Consider the following 13,678-nt stretch of genomic DNA (forward strand, 5'->3'; position numbering starts at 1 on the left):
AAATCCTTCTGAAGCCTGCCTGGTTTCAGATTTCGTTACGAGCTCGAAACTCAACCCAGGTTCGTCCAAAAGTTCAATAAGGGTTCGTGAACTTTCCTAGCCAATCTGGATTGATTTATGATTTTGTGTCACAACTACACAAACCACGTGGCTTCGGCACACAGCAAAACTTGGTGAGCCTGAGCACCGAGCCAAGCAAATCAGAGCAGCGGCCTCTCCCCTTCCACCCTCTCCTGTTCCCATAAAGGGCGGATGCTGACTGTACATCCCCAGTGGCTTTCTGGGCCGCCATCTAATAAAAGAATCGATCCTTAAAAAGCTTCAAGGCGTTTAGCTATGCTGACCTGTCAGAAATATGCTCCAATCTCATACGGACTTGTCCAAAATTTTAAAAAGAACAAAGCAAAAAACAGATGCTCACTCTCAAGTATCTTAATTCTCATTCTGTTGACCAAATAGCTGGGTTGATCTCCACATGCAGCCATGCATACAGCAGCTCCTAGCTTTCACCAGAGCCATTGCTGAGATAAGCAAGTGCAAAGAGGGAAATGCCTCACCCTGGTGCTCCTTGAACAGCCCCGTCCCTTCACTGTGGGCAGTGCTCCTGCCTGGTGGCGGCTGGCACCCTTCCTGCCTACCAGCCCTGGGTGCCTGATCCAGGCAAAAATTGTTTTTGCAAGGTCACAGCGAGCTTGGAGCACCTCGCCCCCCTTAGGACGCTCTGCAGTGTGCTCTCACTGTAGTGAGAGCCCACCGTCCTGTTACACAGCACCATGTCACACGAAGCAGTGACACCATGGCATCCCAGGCATCAGCAGCCCTACTGCTTTTTGCCCAGCTTTAAATCTGAAAACAGCAAGTGGTGATCCTTGCAATAAAGCTGAGGTGCAGCGTGCTGGTAAGCACTTAGGGTCAAGCAATTTGGACTTTCTCCTAGTGGGTAGCTCGTGCCCTGCCCCAGAGTCATCAGGCCGATGCTGTCCTTGCAGTGCTGTGGGCTGTGTGGGCTGCAGCCACTTGTCATGTTGCTGTCAGCTGCTGCAGCCTCATGTGGGGTGGGTCAAAGCCAAGACAAACACGTGTCATGAGCTCATTATGTCTTAGCTCACGCTATAGCTGGTGAGATATCTCCAGCTCGGCCACTGCCTTGGGGGCCTTGAAAGCAGTTCAGCTCGACTTTCCAGTGTGGATTTTGGATTGTTTTGCTGTCTTCCCTGAAAAGAAAAAAAAAATAAAAAATATATATATTGATTCAAAGGAAAATGTTGACTTGAACCATGCTGAGGTCAGGGTATGATAAAAGCTTTGTGTGCAGAGCTCTGTTTATCTGCAAACCCCAAAATTTTTATGCAAGACCCCAGGGAATGAAATAAGAGAGGATTTCCAGCACTGGTACACTGAAAAATGCAGCCTGCACTCCCACAGGTGAAAGGCCTGAGCTTTTCAACGTGTCTCCAGGGTACCCTCCTGACCACCTGCTCTGTCCAGGACCCTGGCACCCCACCTGCCAGGGCTGGTGGGGAGGCTGCGTGGAAAGCCTGCACGGAGGCTCTGAGCTGGTTTCCCATACTGAGTGTCGAGAGAAGAAAGCCTAATGGGAGCCACAGGCATTGCTGGCGTCATGGAGTAGCCACAGAGCCCAGTGAAACCAGCAGTAAAATGTCTGAAGGCTTTGAAGCCTTCAGTCACAGCCTGGGCATAAAGAATCGACAACAAGCAGGAGGTTCCTTGTGTGCAATGTGTTTGTTGGTCTCCCTGCAGCACCTTTGCCTTCCCAGGAAGAACCACTGTGGATTTCGGCACCATCTGAAGGGCTGCCTGGTCACATCGGAAGATGGAGCAGCTCCTTCTTGCTCACCAGTGCTTCTGACCATGGGAGGAGGAGGCAGAGCGGGGAGAGCTGAGCAGGGCTGTGCTCCCCGTGACTGCTCAGCGAGCGAGCAGAGAGCACGGCCACCTGGGCTCCTGGGCCAAAGCCTTTCCCTCCACAGAGCGCCCTGAATCTCTTCTCACACATTAGATTAAGGCTAGAAAGGAATTTAAGTCTGTCGCTAGCCCAGTTCTGGTTTATCCTCCGGGTTTCCTCTCCTCTGATGGTACCACAAAGCAGCATCTGCCACGCTGCCAAAGGTGGAGGAGAGTGGGCTCCAGCGTGCACAAACACAGGGAGCGGTGTCTTTGGCAGCTGGTGGAGCAGCCGTCTCGGGTTTCCTTTCATTTTAATGGTTCACATACCTCTCCCAACGTCTGTGTCTGATTTTCAGGGCACGACCTTGATTTTACATCAAACATTCCCTATGTCTCTCCTCATCCCACTGCTGTCTGGCTAGATTACCGATGCTAAAGCTGATCTTTCTATTAAAATGTTTGGGTTTTATTATTTTTCTAACCCAAAGCCCATCTAAAATGCAAAGACTTGCTCATCCTTTCCTCAAGGGCTCCTGCGCTTTGATTCCTCCTTCTCGCCACTGCTGACAGCTAGATGTGCAGAGTGCTGCATCCACAGGGGTTGCAGCTGAAGGCAGATACCGTCTGCCGTGTGCTTACCAGTACCACAGGTAGCTGCTGTGACCCTCTTCTTCCTGCTCATAAATCAGCTCATGAACAGCCAGCATCTGGAGTACTTCCTATGGCATTGGTAGCCATTGCAAAATGAATGCTGCTGTTAGAGAAGTCCCACTGACAGCACAGGTATGTCCAAGCCCGTGGGCACCTTGGGGCTTCTTGCAAACAGGAACGAGGAACTGCCTGGCTGCGCACGAGCCAGTGGCTTTGCAAGTGAACATTTGGTGCCTGACAAGGATGAGGATAAGACAATTGGGACACAGGGGGTAAATGTGGGCTGTTCTGTTTCTAACATGATTTTCAGTCTCATAGGAAGCTAGGTCCTTCCACGCTGTGATGCCTAGCACCACAGCATCATTCGGAAGTCATTAGCACTGTTACTTTTTCAGTTTTCCAGCTTGAAAAACGACTGCCCCAAGCACGGCCAACAGAAATATTGGAAAACAGTGCTGCCTCAGATCTCTGCCTGCCCTCCTAACCCTCAGGCCACCTTCCCCCTCATAGTTTCCGTCTGGGGCTTTACAAACTAAGCCTCTCTCTGCTCCTGTGTGGCTCTTATCAGGCCCTGGACCAGGGAGGGTTGTGGCCAGATGTCTCATGCAACAACATCCCCTTCTCCCCTGCCATGCTTTGGGCTTCCCTGTGCCTTTGCACAGTGGTGTATGCACATCGTCTGTGAAATGCTCCACGACATCCTAGGATGACGGGCCCTCTATGGAAAACTGTCCTCTGGTTTATCTACCCACTGAGCACTTCCAGGGTGGAAGATGTAAGTAAGGAAGAGACTCACGGAGCTAAGTTTGTGCTGTTTACACATCCACTTTACCAGTGTAACTATATGAGCACTGCTCAAAGAAGTCTCCACCAACAAAGCCCCACGGTGAACTCCTGATGCTGTAGCCCACGGGGTGACCTCAGTGAAGTTCAGCCTGGTGCAGGCAAGATGTTCTGGGCAGATTCCCCTCCCTGCCCCTCGGGGCCCTCGCGTGCTGTCACAGGCCCTTACTAATTGGATACATCTGACCTACCGGTGTCTTTGAAAGTCCTCCAAGGATCTGTTTCAAGAAACACATTTGGTTTCACACTGAATTTGCAGAGTGAAAGTTTTACCAGCTGGGGCGGTCTGAACCAAAGCTGATCTTTCCATAACGAACAAATCGCATATTGGATCCAGATCCCTCCTGGTTTCAACTTTCCTCTCCACTTATTTCACTCATTACCTTCAGGGGAAGAAAGAACGGAAACTGTAAAGCCCTGAAACCCTCTGACGAGGGAGAGAGTTTATTAAAAGATAAACAAGCCATCACCCTGTTTTCTTGCTCCAAAGTGCTTGTGTCTTTGATGGCTTTTAAACAAATTTCAAGCCAAAAGCAAATCACAGTTAGCTGAGCTACTGCAAGTGCGAAGGCGAGGTTGCACCCAAAGAAGAGGCCTCCACTAGCCAAGCACACACTAACCCAGGCCATTTTAACCTTCTTCTTCAAAGATACGCCTCTAAAACCTCCTGAGGGCAGAAGGCTTCATCCAGATTTCCTCTTCCAGGATTCCTGAGCACTTCCTGGAGTAAGGGGAGCAGTGGCAGGGCCCAGCTATAAAGCAGGATTGCTGAGGCACAGAGAGCTGAGGAGTTCCCAGGGAACGTCAGTAACAGAGCTGGCGATAAAACCTCCGCCTCCTGGACCCAGGGATAATCCCTTATCTCTCCGATCAAGCTACATCCCCATTCTGTAGGCAGCCTTGCTGTGTGGGGATGGATACTCTCCATTTCAATTAACTTACACTTACTAAAAATGAAAAGAGTGGTGTCTCTTGTGCTTTAAGCCTCATCAGGATGAGATTATCGACCCAGGCAACAAAACTCTATTTGAATTTCATTTCTGCTACAGAGCAGCATCCTGAATAGCTTGTGTTTTTGCAAATTATGTACCTAAGTGATGCATCTAAAAGACAACACTGATTACACACATTCAAACACCACGAAACATTCAGATAATTTTCATGCTGATAAATAAATTCCACGAGTCCCAGTGTGGGCAATAAAGTCATACATTTTGAACTGAAAAATAAGCCTTTGCAATGCTATTAACTCATTTCTAGATGAAACCACTAATGATAATGCAGAAGTGTTCAATTAATAGTTTTGTGCTGTATTTGAGGAGAAAAAGATGATATGTTGTGATCACATAAGGATGATAAAGTGCTCTCCAGTGCATCACTGAGAAGAATGATAGACAACAGCTGTTAGGGATAAACAATTTTCAATTGCAAAGCCCAGATAACCTCTACTCTGCAGTCCTTACAGAGCTGGCTTTGGCCATTGGCATTCACTTTTAATAACCCCAGGGGTGCCAGCACGGTTCCAGGGGATTGGAAAAGGTGTAAATATGTGCTAGGGTTTAAAAAAAGACGGATGGAAATATCTGACATCAACCCCAGGCCAGGCAGTGGAGGAGATGACATGGGATTTTGAGTAGAACAAAAATAAAAGAGGGAGAAGCAGTGCCAGTCTACAGAGTCTCATGGAAAACATTTGATTTTTGGTGAGCGTATAAATATGACTGCTAATAGAAGCTGCCTGGAGGTGATGCCTGGGCGAGGTGTTTTGCAACAGCTCCAGACGAGACGCAAACAGGCTGCGGGGCTGGCTACCTGGCAGGCAGTAACGATGATGATGCCAGAAGAGGACTAAAACCATCAGTGGTGAGAGTGCTGAAAGAGTTGAAGGTGGGATGTGGCAGTGCTGTGAGGTTGGGACGGTGCACTGGGGAAGAAGGGAAATGCGTTGGGGGAGAAGAAATGGAGGATGCTGTAGTTACCAGTCTGCTGGGTTAAGGCTCAACACCCTTATTTTCTGCCTTAACCATCTCATGGCAGAATAGGGTCCCTCACCCTCACAAGGCACATACGGACTCCTCACCCTCCACCCACTGACACGGAGCACACCTGGCCATGCACAAGAAATGTGTTTTGCATACCAAACAGCAGCCTGGTTCTTCTCTGAGGTAAGACGGGCTTTGCCTCTGCAGCTGCACTGCTCATCTGCTAGGGCTATTTTTGGTTACTGTGCAGTGTTAAACCCCTTCATCCCAGCAAAGAGGTGTTGCTGGGTGGGCTGCATCACCCCCATGCCGAGGTTAATATCCGTTTTCATTTGAAAACAAACAAACAAAATGTCACTGACTTGAGGCGCTAGAGCAGCAGTGCTACCAGGGGCACAGCAGTGCTGCTGCTTCAAGGATGCCTACACACCACGGCCAGGAGCCAGGTTTCCCCCAGGGTTTTTGCTCCCTGCTCTCACAGCCAAGACGTGCACATCTCTGGTCTCATGGCACACACAGGAACCATGCAGTACTGGCAGGGCTGGATGCCCTGGCATCTGGAGGAGCTTGGATGGAGGCACCGCTGCCTGATCCAAGCCCTGCGTGCAGCTGATGGAGTATACAGCAGGCGACCCAGCAGGATTCACAGGGCCAGGCAGTAGGTGATGAAGAGGCCATTACTAAAAAATTATGATGCCATGGGTTGCAAAACAGAAGGGAGGGAAAGGGCTTGCCTGGTGCGGATGAAACATTCTGCTTTTGGGAAATAAGCATTCACCCTTAGTTATTTTGAACAACTCCCTCTGCAGCACTGGTTGCACAGATGCTAGAGTTGTGCCACTGCATGGGGAGTCAAGGGGAAAACAAGAACCAAAAAGATGCTGGTCCACAGGGGGGAAAGGCTGGGATAAAACAGACTGCTCAGCTTGCTCTAAGCTGAAAGGCCTGGAAGTCACCCTCCCATTCCTCCCCACAGAAGAGCCCTTGACAGCACAGTGACAGCACACGCTAATATTGGTTTTCTTGCTGCTTACACTGACCTGATTTTGCTGCACCAGAGGAAAGCTTGTGGTGGGTCCACCTGTGGTTAGAGCCTGTCAGTGTGAATGAGCTCTCTTGTAAAGCTTGGATAATAGAAAGTGCTTTTTTGTTGTTGTTGGTGGTGGTGGTTTTATATATATATATATATATATAATTTTGGAAGAGAACCCTCCTTAATTTTTTGAACGGATCTTGATAGCATTCCTGGAAGCAATGGGAGGATTTTGTCTGGTGCATTACTTAAGCGCTGTCATGTTTATTAATATTTCCAAATTGGCCTAAGCCCCGTGCACATCATTACACAGGCAAACAATAAACAACCCTGCATTTAGCAAATTTGACACCCACCACGAAGAGCTGGCTATTGTACTGCGGGATTAGCTCCGCACGCTGCCTCTCGCCGTGTTCCCAGCGCGGCAATATCGAGCCCTTACAAAAGCCCTGGAGATTCGCGGGGCCCCATCTTCTTATCCTGTCTGGCAGATAAATGTGCGCAGGGGAAGTTGGTGTAAAGCATTGTGTGAACATGAAAGGAGAGGGGGAAAGGAGCTGCTTGGCATGCCCTGGAACAGCAAGGGCCTGAGCAATCGGTGCATCCCACCTGCCCCGGCATCCCACGGTGCTCATTGAGATGCAGAGCCAGGCACAGCACCGAGCCTCGGGGACGGGTGGCTCCGAGCGAGCACCTGCTTCCCTCTGGGATGGGATCCAGCCAGCGCCCGCCACCGCCGCCGCGAAGACAGAAAAGCCCCTTCATGACACCAGATGAAGTCATCTGCGGGAGAAGAAGGGAGCATTCAATCCCAGGGCTCTGCATCAGCAACGAACCTATTAGAAAACCTGCCCAGAGCAAAGCCCTCGATCTTTGCATGCCACCCCCTCTTTCTGAGGACCCCTGAGCTGAAGGTGGGGATGAGGAGAATGGGAATGAGTGCTGCCCTCAATTTCCAGAAGATCCTTAAAGGCCAAAACCAATGACCCCCTCGGCTAAGTGGCCATGCCTCTGCTCGCACGCTGCAATGTAATGGTGTTATTCCCAGTCTAGGAGCACAGGACATCGGGTACTATTTCATACCCTTCTGCTGTTTCCCTGCGTGACCTCTAGCAAGTCACTTGCTCCTTTCCTTCCCGCTACCAAGGGCAATGAAAACATTTGGTGCTCCCCCCGGAGGCTGTGAGCCTTGGCTCAATCGAGGCTGTAATTTGCAGTTTCCCTTTCTGCGGGCAAACAGCACTTACCTGCACGGGAAAAGGTGGAAGGGACAATCCATGGAGAGCAAAATGCTTTGCCATGGTGTTCCGAAAGTCTTTGGAGTTCGCCTGCGGCGTGCAAATGAATATTAGCCGCTAACCCTTGTTTGTGCTCATGCAGTCCCCTTGAAGGGAAGGAATTTGCATGAAAATCAGAGTGTTGCTCCAGCCTTGTTTGCTCATTTGGGGACTTGTTTTCAAGAGAAGGATGCTTATCTAGTCTATCAACGCTCTTTGTTAAACAGGGCTTTTTAAAAATTTTTCCTCCCCTTCTTTTGTCTAAACAAGGGGATTGATTATACCCAGCTCAGGGCCAATTAAAACAAAAAGAGTTAGCGCTGGCTCAGTCCCTCTGTTACAGCCCACAGCAGCGAGCCTGTTCCTCGTCAGCCCCATTCCCCCGACCACCAGAGGTGGGAGCAGCCTGAGCTTGCACCTCCCCAGCTCCCTCAGGCTTGGGGTGCCGGGCTGCCCAGGGGGGACCAGGTCTCCTGTGCGTGCCCCACCACCCCAGTGTGCACTCCAGTGCCCACACTGTCCTTCTGATGCCCTCAGGGTCAGGCCAGCCCCCTGGGAGATCAGGGTGGCATTATCATTTCTGGTGGCAAAACCATTGCGGACACTTGGTATAAAGCGTGGGCCCAGGCAAGCTTGCTTGGAGTTACCTAAAGTGACTGATATCTTGCTACAGGATTAATTTTGTTCCCATAGACTTTCTGGTATCCCCCTAACCTGTCCCCTAACTGTCACATTTACTCCAGCAGCAAGGCTGGCATAAGTTATCGATGCTCTCTGCTGCTGCCTCCCTTGGAGGCCCATCCCTGGAGAGCAGGCAGTGGTTGAGGAGGCCGATGGTCAGTGGTGACAAAGCCAGCCCACAGCTCTGTCACTGGTGGCTGGCCTTCAGTGTGACGATACACTTGTCATTCACACCGCTGGTGCCACGACACTGGGCCTGACAGTGTATTAATAGCACATTAACTCACCTAAACTCACTAAATTCATAAAGTTTTCTTCATTTGCTCATCTCTCACCTTTCTCCAAGCCCACCATTGCAGATCGTGAGGACAGCTGTGGCTGAGAACAGAAAGGTGTAATTCTCACACAGAAAATGTATTTGTGGAATATCCAGACTCTTGAAAGCTGCAAACCCTGGCATCCAAGCAGAAAGTCCTTTCATGTGATGAAAAGCCATATTTCTTGACCAAGAGATTTGAACAGCTCTGGATAAACACCCAAGGTAACGTTGTAGCCCCACTGCCACAGCGTTGTAGCCCCACTGCCACAGCTTTGGAACTCCTGGAAGTCACCCCTCGCTCCTGTGAACTCCTGAACTCTCAGCTGCACGTACGCCTTAGCAAAACCACCGGTGCAGCTGAAGATGAGGCAGCACCTGCTGCATTGTCTGGAAGCTCAGCTTGCAGTTAACTGCAAGGCCAGGGACTTCCTCCACCTCTCCAGTTTTAAGGTGAGTAGCATAGCCACTGAGCATAAACAGGATGGGGTTTGTTTAAGGTTGCCATTGTGCGTACGAAAATAAACGTGCATTGTGACAACTTAACTCCCTTGTGGTATATTGCCTAGCCAGTGTTGGACCCAAGATTTGATATGTTACCATGCTAACATGTTAGTAGCCTTTAACCTGGTAGCTATACCTTGCCCCTGCTCTAGCCTCCCCATCTTGCCCATTCCCATTTGTAGTAAAACCAAATCCTGGCCACTTGTAGCTTTTAAAACCCCCTTCCACACACAACTGGCCCCTGCAGATCATCTTTGGAGGAAGAAAGGTGAAAAGGCACCTTTCTGTATTTTTAGACATGTCCCATGCAAAGCCTTTGTAAATGCACCGTGGAGCACACGAATGGCTTTCTGCTCCTGTCCGCATCATGGCATAAGCCCTGTGTGCCTGTCCTCAGCCAGTTAATGGCTGTGCTGCAGCAGTTTCCTCCAGGACCAGGTTTGCAAGCACACACAGGTCTGCTTCTGACTTCAGGTCACCCACCAAAAGAACTTAAAACTCTGTCTTCCCTGACCGTGATGAGGACCATGGTCACAAAGAACACTGGCAGCTGAACCAAGAACCGATCTAAAATCTTCAAACGCTTTATCCAAGTCATGCTTCTCCTCTACACATGCCTTCTTCAGCCACTTTCCTCCCACCTTAGCCCTTCGTTCCAGCTTTGAAGGGCAGCGGTCTCACACAGAGTTTGTATAGGAGTTATTGTACTAAACTCAGAAGACTTTGGTTCCCTTTGTGTTACGAGGCTCTGCTGTTGTTACAACAAAAGCAAGAAGAGATTTTTCTTTTTATTTTTACAGAAAATGTTTTGTTTTTAAAAACTCACGCCAGATTTTGTATACCAAGTTTGAACGAAGAGCAAATGCTTGCAGCAGTTGTTAAAACAGCTTGTTTTCAAAACAGCCCTTGTCATATGGCTGTAACTAAAGCAGTCTGAGGCCACTGCTGCAAGCAGAGCTGGAGCTCCATGGCTTTCCCTGCTTGCCAGGTGATGCTCCAACGCCCTGTCTGGCTGAGCACCCCCTTGTACCCCAACACTGTGTTTTACACCAAGCCAAAATGGCCATAAGAGAATCACACTCGGTTCACCACCTCTTTTGTTCTACTTAAGAAAGTAAATTAAAATGGGAACTCCTTGTGAGAGGTTCAGTTCCAAGGTCAAGGAAGGCGAGGTAATAAAGATTTCTGTAAAAGCTCGTATCCATCATACTATGAAAGTTGTGGTGTGTATGGTGGCAGCGCCCTTTGCTCTGACAGAGTGAAGGCAGAGCACTCATTCATCACTTGCTGAGAGCAATTTCATGCTGGGAAATGTCCAGGGGAGTGGTGAATCAGCCAGAACACCAGAGTGTCACTCAGCGAGCAAAGAAGGGGGGAAAGGGCAGATCTGAACAATGAGGGAGGTTTTGAACGTCACAGGCTTGTGATCAGCCAAAGACTTCCAGTAAAGACCAGGAATAAATTCACTTGACCCACTTTTTCAGACTGGCAATGTTACATCTGAGCTTGACCTGAGGGGTCCCTGAGAGTCAAGAGGGAGAAGGAGACACCAGCAAAGCGCCATCCATCTGCCTAGTGTTAGAGGTGTTCTAGTTGAGGTGACCTGTGCACAGAAATGCCTGTTCCCCTCTACCGACTGTAGCTCAGCCGTAGACATCTACATTATGTGCACGTAAAGGTCAGTGAGTAAGCCTCACCAGGGACGTGTTTGTGAAGGAGGGCTCCAGCTACCATACCACATCAGCTCAGTGCAGGAGTTGCTTGGTGGCATTCTGCAGCACGTGTAAAAGCCGGCGTGCAATGTCCCTCCCTTAAAATATGGGAAACCAGAGTCTATTTTTAAATATGCAGTGGCTAGATTTTTTTAAAATTAATTTTGGTAGTGTTCATAATTGCTCTGCCTGCCGTCTGTGAACCTATAAGGAACTGCTTTCTCCTCTGCCCAGCTTGCACATAGAGGGATGTTCCTGCGTGTTCGTCTCAGTCAGGTACAAAAGTGCACCGGCTCAATGTTCTGGTGTGAGCAGGAGGCAGAAATACTGCCACAGGGCTTGTGTGACCACAATTAACACAACTTGCTACTTAATAAAGGGATAACAGACATCCTGCGAAGGAACACAGGTATGTAAAGTCAAGTGGCAGAGAGGAACCGATGCAGGCAGCATTCAGTTCTTCATCAGGTGGGAGCTCCTTCCAGGCTGTCACTGCAAAGAGCCGAGTGCCTTGGAAGTGAGTGCCTTCAGGATGTGGACATGTGAGCATCCTTCTGCAAGTGGGCTGTCTGGGGGCAGCAGGCCGACCAGTGCATCCAGCTGAAAGTACGTCACCGTGCTGCTGCCACCTGCTTTTTGTCACCTGCCTCCTGTCCCCAGCACGGCACAGCAGTGGGATTTTTTGTCACTGGCCTGAGCACAACTGAGCTCAGGCCCCGAGCAACTTGTGTTATTGCGAGTGCTGGCTGGGTTTATTTATGCCTGTGGCATAAATAGTCCTTCCCTCCACGGGACACGTAACGCCTCTGGAATCCAGCGCGAGGAGGCGCAGGCACAGGCAGCCTCTGGCAGAGCCGCATGCAGGTACACAGGGAAGAATGGGGGTCAGGGATGCACCGTGGTTCCAAAAAAGGTAAATATCCTTTAAGTAGAGGGATGAGAGGAAGGCTGTGTTGCTGCTAGAGCAGCCGGAGCTGGGACAGGGTTTCCTCGCACTCCCCCTGCTCAGCACATCCCATCCTGCTGAGAGCTCAGGGTCTGCTCAGCACCTAACACCACAGGGCCACAGCCCTTCCTTTGGAGAGGTGTCCCAGCACAACTAAGTGCTCACAGGCATGTCGGTACCTATAGTTAACTGAGGTTGCAAAACCACAGGTGCATTTTTTAAAAAATACAAAGCAATTTTAACTATAAGGACCAAAGTTGCTGAAGGAAAGGCAGCTTTTCGCAGGCAGCTCTCCACCCAGGCCAGCCCATCACCCATGGAGAGGAGGACAAACTGGAGGACCAGCGGGAGGAGAAGCAAGGTGCTGCATGCCGTGCCAGGGTGTCAGTGCCGAGCTGTGCCGTGCCAGGACCCAGTCCTGCTCCCCGGGAAGGCAACGGCTCGGAGTGCTGCCTCCAGCCCATCTCACGCCCGGCGGGAAAGCTGAGCCTTCTTGGCAAGCCACCTTGTTCTCTTAGCTGAAAATAGCACTGTTTTTGCCAAAATATACACTCAGGGCTTGGATTCAACAATGCTGCATCAGCAGCTCGTAATCAAGTCAACACGGGGCTGATTGTTTATTGAAAAGAAAGAGGAGAGGGAAATTGTGATTTGACCGGATTCAATAAAAAGCAAAATAAACCAGGGGAGAGGGGCTGGGCTTCGCACATGACAGGAAATCTTTTCGGGGGACTCGTGACAGCTCAGACCTTGACCTGCCACCTCCTCCCAGTGCAGCTGGGGCGGTGGGGTGGGGTGTGAGCCCGGGGAAGGATGGGCCCGGGGTCCGGGCAGGATGCGAGGGAGGAGCGGGGCGCTTATTTGTGCAGGGCGAGGCATGTGTGCGAGCTGTCAGCAGAGAAATGGGGAGAGAGAAAATACGGAGGGAGGAGAAGAGGAAAGCTATAAAATGTAATATGTAAACTGCCAATCACGTCCGTGACGGTTTGTGCTTGGGATACGCGGCTTTCATCTTTGCTCTTTGTTTTATATGCATTTCTTCCCTTTTTGGCTCAGGCAAAGCTGATTCCCCAAGGGCAGAATATATTGGCTTTCCAGCCTCCTCTGTTTACTGTCCTGGGTTCCTAGCTGAAGCTGAAGCAATGCCTTTTTATTTGCTTGTTTTCTTTTGGTTTGATTCCCGGGATTTTGGATGGCTGCCTCCTGGAGTGCCTGAGACACTGCTGCCCTTCCGCTGCCGAGCCCAAGCCAGACACCTCCACAGGGCTGCAGAGTCCCTTCCTCACCCGGGGGGGCCACCTGAAGAACCCATGCATGTTGGTTTTTTTTTTCAGCACAGACATTGTGTTTCAGCATTCAGCCCTCCTTGGTCCTCTGAAGATCGCACGGCCTGGGGCATGTGAAGGTGGCGCAGGGAAAGGCTGCGGGGAGAGGTGTCGCGGTACCCTGAGGCATCCAGCAGAGGATGGGACCCCCCCCCAGCCTGGAAGGGCACCTGTGCTGATGGGCAGCAGAAAGAGGGATCTGGAAACCATCAGGGGAGGGGTGGAAGTGGGCAGTCACGTCCAGAGCATGGCCCAAACCAGGGGCTTCAGTGCAGGAGCAGGGCATTGACACCCTTCCCATGGTTTGGCCTGGAGCTATCACTACCTCTGCGTGGTCCTGGGTTTTTATGTGCTGTTTCTATTGCTGTTTGCTGGCAGCACAAACACCAGATTGCTTCAGGGTAGAGAGACTGCAGCCCCCAGTCCAGGCTCTGACGGAGCCCTTGGGGTGGCTGCAGTTTATCTCACTGTGCCCCCTGAAGCATGAAGCTCCACGACAC

The 13,678-nt window shown here is 50.5% G+C and overlaps 1 long non-coding RNA gene across 2 annotated transcripts in view; it reads right to left on the reverse strand.

Annotated features, from left to right (window-relative positions):
- Positions 1-6,549: 6,549 nt before the first annotated feature.
- The window catches only part of LOC308191518, a 30,331-nt gene continuing 23,202 nt past the window's right edge, over positions 6,550-13,678 (reverse strand). For both annotated transcript variants that reach the window (XR_013948093.1, XR_013948094.1), the window contains one exon: positions 6,550-7,200. This is a non-coding gene — a long non-coding RNA (uncharacterized lncRNA). The remainder of the gene's footprint in view (positions 7,201-13,678) is intronic.

The sequence above is a fragment of the Anser brachyrhynchus genome, assembly GCF_964034855.1.
Source record: "Anser brachyrhynchus genome assembly, chromosome: 3".
NCBI classification, from domain to species: Eukaryota; Metazoa; Chordata; class Aves; order Anseriformes; family Anatidae; genus Anser; species Anser brachyrhynchus.